Raw genomic sequence first — 6936 nt, 5'->3', positions numbered from 1 at the left:
TCACTCTCTCTTTTTTTTTTAAATTTTTTCTTTCAACGTTTTTTATTCATTTTTGGGACAGAGAGAGATAGAGCATGAACGGGGGAGGGGCAGAGAGAGAGAGGAAGACACAGAATCGGAAACAGGCTCCAGGCTCCGAGCCATCAGCCCAGAGCCTGACGCGGGGCTCGAACTCAGGGACCGCGAGATCGTGACCTGGCTGAAGTCGGACGCTTAACCGACTGCGCCACCCAGGCGCCCCAACTTTTCACTCTCTTAATGGTGATGTTAAGTGAAGAGAATCATTTCATTTTAACAACTTCTAATTTGTCAATTGTTTTTCTTTAGGTTACTTCTGTTTTGTTTCCTGTTTAAGAAATATGTGTCTACCCCAAAATAATGAACCAATTTTTCCTTGTTATCCTCTAGATGATTTAATATTTTACTTGTCGTGCTATAATCCATTTTGAGTTGATACTTGTGTTTGATGTGTGGTACAAGTCAAGGTTCATTTTTTCCCATAGGAATATCCAATTTATCCAATACCACTTAAGATCCCACCTCCCTCAACACACACCCAAACACACGCACACACACACACACACACACACACACACACCTGTCATATATCTGATGACCATATATGACTGGGTCCATTTCTAGACTCTATTTTGTTCTATTGATCTAGTTTTCCTTCAGCACCACAGTTTTAATACAGTAGCTTGATAGTAAGTCTTGCTGTCTGATAGTGTAAATGTTCCAGCTTTGTTTTTATTCTTCACGGTTGTTTTGCCATTCTCGGCCCTTTGCACCTACTTTTCAATTTTAGAATCTCTTTGTGGATTTCTATCTTTAAAACAATTGATATTTACATTGGAGTTACATTGTACATCAGTTTGAGGAGAATTAATGTGATTATAATGTGGTATTACAATTCTTTTTTTTTAATTTATTTTTTGTCAAGTTTTTAATTTTAATTCTGGTATGGTTAACATGTAGTGTTCTATTCGTTTCAAGTGTACAATGTAGTGAGTCAACAATTCTATACATTACTCAGTGCTTATCATAGTAAATGTACTCTTTAATTCGCATCACCTATTTCATCCATTCCCCCCATATGATTCTTGAATATAACGATGTAATGTTTTCCTTCGTTTATGTAGGCATTCATTAGATTTTCTCGAAAACGTTTTAGAGTATTCTGGTAGGGTTCTTTTGTTTTTGTCTTAGACTTATTCTTAGGTATTTGGTAGCTTTTGATGGTCTTGTAAGTGGCATTGTTTTTTACATCCCTTTTATTTATTTGTTGCTGTATATAAATATCATTTGTAAATTTATTTTTCTTTATTGACTGTGTGTCCAGTGACCTTAATAGAATTATTAATTCTAACAGTTTATCTGTACATTCATTTGAATTGTCTGTATGTAAACCATGTTGACAGATAATGGCAGTTTAATTTCTTCCTTTTTCTTTTCTTCTCTTAATGCAGTAAATTAGGTTGCTTAATTTTCAAATGTGAAACCAACCTTGCATTTCTGGAACAATCACAACTTTATTATGATGTGCTAAACTTTTTTGTTGTTGTTGTTTTGTTAACATGCTGAGTGTTATTTGCTAATATATATATAATATATTATATATATATTATATATATAATATATTATATATATATTATATATATATATAATATATAATATATATTGAGATGGGGAGAAGGGCAGAGAGAGAGGGAGAAAGAGAGAATCCCAAGCAGGCTCTGCAGTGTCAGCACAGAGTCTGACATGGGGCTTGAACTCACCAACTGTGAGATCATGACCTGAGCCAAAATCAAGAGTCAGCTGCTTACCCAACTGAGCCACCCAAATGCCCCCTACTACTTTATTTAATATTTTTATATTTTAATCAATCTTCATGAGGGAAATTGATCTATACTTTTACTTCTTTGTGTTTTTTTTCCAGATTTTGGTATTAAGGTGAGTTGATAAAGGCAAAGATTTTTTTCTAGTTCCTGGAAGAGTTGCATAGAATTGGCATTATATCATTCTTAAATGGTTGGAAGAATTCAGTAGTGAGACTTTAGGTTGTCTTTGTGGCACAGGTTTTAATTGGAACTCAATATCTTTGATAATTCTGCATCTATAACTGCCATATTTCTTCTTGTGTCCATTTTGGAAAGTTGTGTATTTTAAGTAACTTGCCTGCTTCATCTAAGTTGTCAAATTTACTAGCGTGAAATTTTATTTTTTATTTTTTTTTTTCAACGTTTATTTATTTTTGGGACAGAGAGAGACAGAGCATGAACGGGGGAGGGTCAGAGAGAGAGGGAGACACAGAATCGGAAACAGGCCCCAGGATCCGAGCCATCAGCCCAGAGCCTGACGCGGGGCTCGAACTCACGGACTGCGAGATGGTGACCTGGCTGAAGTCGGACGCTTAACCGACTGCGCCACCCAGGCGCCCCCTAGCGTGAAATTATTCATAATATCTTATTATCTTTTGGGAAGACATTAGGGAATCATTCAATAAATGTATGAAATGAGCAAACAGTGCAGAAAGTAGAGTTGCCTGAGGTGAAGGAGGGCCTCCTCTGTCTCCAGGAAACCCCTTGGGTACTGTGGAACAGTCTGAAGCCTATTTTTTTTTTTTTTTTAACTTTTAACGCTTATTTATTTTTGAGAGAGAGACAGAGAGTGAGCAAGGGAAGGGCAGACACACACACACACACACACACACAGAATCTGAAGCAGGATCCAGGCTCTGAGCTGTCAGCGCAGAGCCCAATGCAGGGCTCAAACTCACAGACCCCGAGATCATGACCTAAGCCGAAGTCGGATGCTTAACCGACTGAGCCACCCAGGCACCTCCAGTGTGCAGTCTATTGAACTAGATTATCGATAAGCTTCTCCCTGCTCCAAAGTTTTATGATTGTGATGTTCAATGAGCAGTTAGGGATGTCAGATTGGAGTCAGGATAAAGATTGAATGACATCTATAAAAATGACATCTATAAAAACCCCAAACTAACATAGTAGTGAAAGACTGAATACTTTCCATGTAAGATCAACAACAAGACAAGGATGTCTGCTCTCACCAATTCTATTAAACATTATACCAGCGGTTCTAGTCAGGGTAGTTAGGCAAGAAAATAAAATAAAGGGCATCCATATTGGAAAATAAGTAAAAGTATCTATCTATATTTTCTGATATGATCTTATATATAGAAAATCATAAGGAATCCACTGAAAAAACTATTATACTCATTGAACTCAGCAACAATCCAGGATACAAGATCAAAATACAAAAATCGACTGTATTTCTAAAAGGTATCAGTGAGCAAACTGAAAATTCAGTTAAAATACTGAATTTTAGGGACTCCTGGGTGGCTCAGTTGGTTAAGCGTCTGACTTCAGCTCAGGTCATGATCTCGCGGTTCACGAGTTCAAGCCCCACATCGGACTCTGTGCTGACAGCTCAGACTCTGGAGACTGCTTCAGATTCTGTGTCTCCCTCTCTCTCTCTGCCCCTACCCCACTCATGCTCTCTCTATCTCTCTCAAAAATAAATTTAAAAATTTTTTTAAATTTTAAAAAATACTGAATTTGATGTACAAAAGCATCAAAAACAATAAAATACTTTGGAATAAACAAAAATTCAAAACTTTTGCTCTGTGACTACAAAAATTATTGAAAGAAATTAAAGAAGCACTAAATAAATGGACAGACATCGTGTGTTCATGAATCAAAACACTTATTGTTGAGATGGCAACACTCTCCACATTGATCTATGGATTCAGTGCAATCTCTTTCAAAATTTTGGGTAACTCCTTTATCAAAAATGACATGCTGAACCTAAAATTCATATAGAAAGGCAAGGAACCCAGACGAGCTGAAGCAATCTTGAAAAAGAACAAAGTGGGAGGCCGCACGCTTTCGATTTCAAAACTTACTAGAAAATTATCTTTATCAACACATGTGGTACTGGCATAAGGATAGATATATAGATCAATGGAATAGAATTGAGAATCCAGAAATAAACCCTCACATTTATGGACTTTTGAGAGGGTGTCAAGACAATTCAGTAGTGGAAGAAGCAGTCTTTTCAGCAAATGGTGCTGGGAAAACTGGATATCCGCATGCAAAAGAATAAAGTTAGACTCTTGGGGCACCTGGGTGGCTCAGTCTGTTGAGCGTCCAACTTCGGCTCAGGTCATGATCTCACAGTTTGTGAGTTCGAGCCCCACATCAGACTCTGTGCTGACAGCTCGGAGCCTGGAGCCTGCTTCGGATTCTGTGTCTCCTTCTCTCTCTGCCCCTCCCCCGCTCATGCTTTGTCTCACTCTGTTTCTCAAAAATAAATAAATGTAAAAAAAAAAAGTTAGACTCCTACATCACACTGTAATGTTAATACAAAATTAACTCAAAATGGTCAAAGACTTAAATGTAAGAGCTAAAACTACAAAACTCTTAGGAGAAAGCATGTAGGGGAAAAAGTCTTCACGATATTGAATTTGGCAGTGGTTTCTTGGATGTGACATCAAAAGCAAAGGCATCAAATGGAAAAACAGATAAATGTGACTACATCAAAATTAAAACTTAAAAAAATACTTATTCATTTTTGAGTGCAGAGAGAGGCATAGCACAAGCAGGGGAGGGGCAGAGAGAGAGGGAGACACAGAATGTGAAGTGGGCTCCAGCCTCTGAGCTGTCGGCACAGAGGCCCATGCGGGCCTCGAACCCACAAACTGTGAGATCATGACCTGAGCTGAAGTCGGATGCCTAACCGACTGAGTCACCCAGGTGCCCCTAAAACTTTTTAAAATATTTATTTTTAAGATAGAAAGAGAGAGAGAAAGACAGAGTGCGATCGGGGGAGGGGCAGAGAGGGAGGGAGGAAGGGGCAGAGAGAGAGGGAGACCCAGAATCCGAAGCAGGCTCCAGGCTCTGAGCTATCAGCACAGAGTCCAACGTGGGGCTCTAACCCGTGAACCGTGAGATCATGACCTGAGCTGAAGTCTAACGCTTAGCTGACTGAGCCACCCAGGTGCCCCCAAATTAAAACTTTTTAAAATCAAAGGACACTATCAACAAAATGAGAAGGAAGCCTGTGGAATAGGAGGAAATATTTACAAATCATATATCCTATAAGATATTAATATTCAAAATATATAAAGAACTCCTACAACTCAACAACAACAAAGAATCCCACAAGTAAAATACTTGAATAGCTATCTCTTCAAGGAAGATATATAGAGGGGCACCTGGGTGGCTCAGTCGGTTGAGTGTCCAAACCTTCATTTCAGCTCAGGTCATGATCTCAGGCTCGTGGGTTTGAGCCCTGCGTCGGGTTCCAGGCTGAGTGTGGAGCCTGCTTAAGATTCTCTCTCTCTCTTTCTCTCTCCCACTCCCCTCTCCCCTCCTTGCACGCTCCCTCTCTTTCAAAAAAAATAAATAAATAGAAAGAAGATATACAGATAGGCTATAAGCACATGAAAAGATGCTCAACATCACTAATCATTGGAGAAATGCAAATCAAAACCACAAAGAGATAACCACTTCACACTCATTAGGACAGCAGACTATTATTATTTCTTTTAAAAAGGAAAGTAACAAGTGTTGGTCAGGATGTAGAGAAACTGGAACCCTTGTACGTTGCGGTTGGGAATGTAAAATAGTACAGCCACTTGAAAAAGTTTGATGGTTCCTTAAAAAGTTAAACTTGGAATTACCATATGATCCAGCAATTCCACTGTTAGATATGTACTCAAAAGAATTGAAAGCAAGAACTCAAATAGATAACTTGTGTATCAGTGTTCATTGCAACATTATTGGAAACCAGCAAAGGTGGAAACAACCCAAACGTCCATCAACAGATGAATAAGAAAATGTAGTATATCCATACATTGGAATACTATTCGACTTTAAAAAAGAATGCAGTTCTTATACATGCTATGACATACATGAACTTTGAAAACATTATGCTAAGTGAAATCAACCAGAAACAAAAGGAAAAATATTGTATGATTCCACTTATATGAGGTACCTAAAGACAAATTCATAGAGACAGAAACTAGAATAGAGGTTCCCAGGGGCTAGGAGAGGGGGAAATTGGGAATTAGCATTTAATGGGTACAGAGTTTCTGTTTGGGACACAGTTTCTGTTTGAGAGTGGTATTGGCTGTACAACATTGTGAATATACTTAATTCCATTGAATTATATGCTTAAAATTGGTTAAATTTTATGTGTATTTCACCACAATAAAAATAAAGCAGTTAGACCCCTGATTTCCCAATTCTGAGAAGCTAAATGAATGACTTCCCACCCGAGCAGAAGACTGGAGGTAAATCTGTGGAGGAAGCTAAAGAGAGGCCTTCTGGACTGGAAGGTACAAAGCACAATTGAGGGCAGGACCACCATACCAAACAGGGAAATTTTGTGAATATTTTCATACTTCATGTTGAGCCCTTGGTTGTCTTTTCCCACTCACTTCCCGTGGCACCGACACCAGACAGACACCTTCCAGCAGGGAGATTGGAGGAATCACTCCACGGAGAGTCAGAGCAGTTCAAGAGATAAGAACTTAAAATACTGACATCAAGGGTTCCATAACTGAACGTCCCAGGCAGTCACCTATCACTAAAGCCCCTAGTTAATAAGTCCCACTATATGCACAGATTCATTTTTCCACTGCTAGATAAGGCAAGACAGTCAAATACCACTTGAAGACTGAGGATGATCACCTACTAAGACAGAAACCAAAATAAACAGGAATAGGTATCTTGGAGGAAGCAGCAATTATACAAGAAGAAACTAACATGGGAACTGAAGTATATCGTTAATATCCTCAGAGACATAAGATATTGTACCATGATACAAGGCCAAGATGTTTTGTAAAAACAAACATTCAGAGGGCTCCGAGAAATTAAAAACATGACAGCAGAAGTGAAAAATAGAATTTAG

This window comes from Prionailurus bengalensis, chromosome D1, assembly GCF_016509475.1.
Source record: "Prionailurus bengalensis isolate Pbe53 chromosome D1, Fcat_Pben_1.1_paternal_pri, whole genome shotgun sequence".
Taxonomy (NCBI): Eukaryota; Metazoa; Chordata; class Mammalia; order Carnivora; family Felidae; genus Prionailurus; species Prionailurus bengalensis.
The sequence above is the reverse complement of the archived record's forward strand: the minus strand, read 5'-3'. Positions refer to the sequence as shown.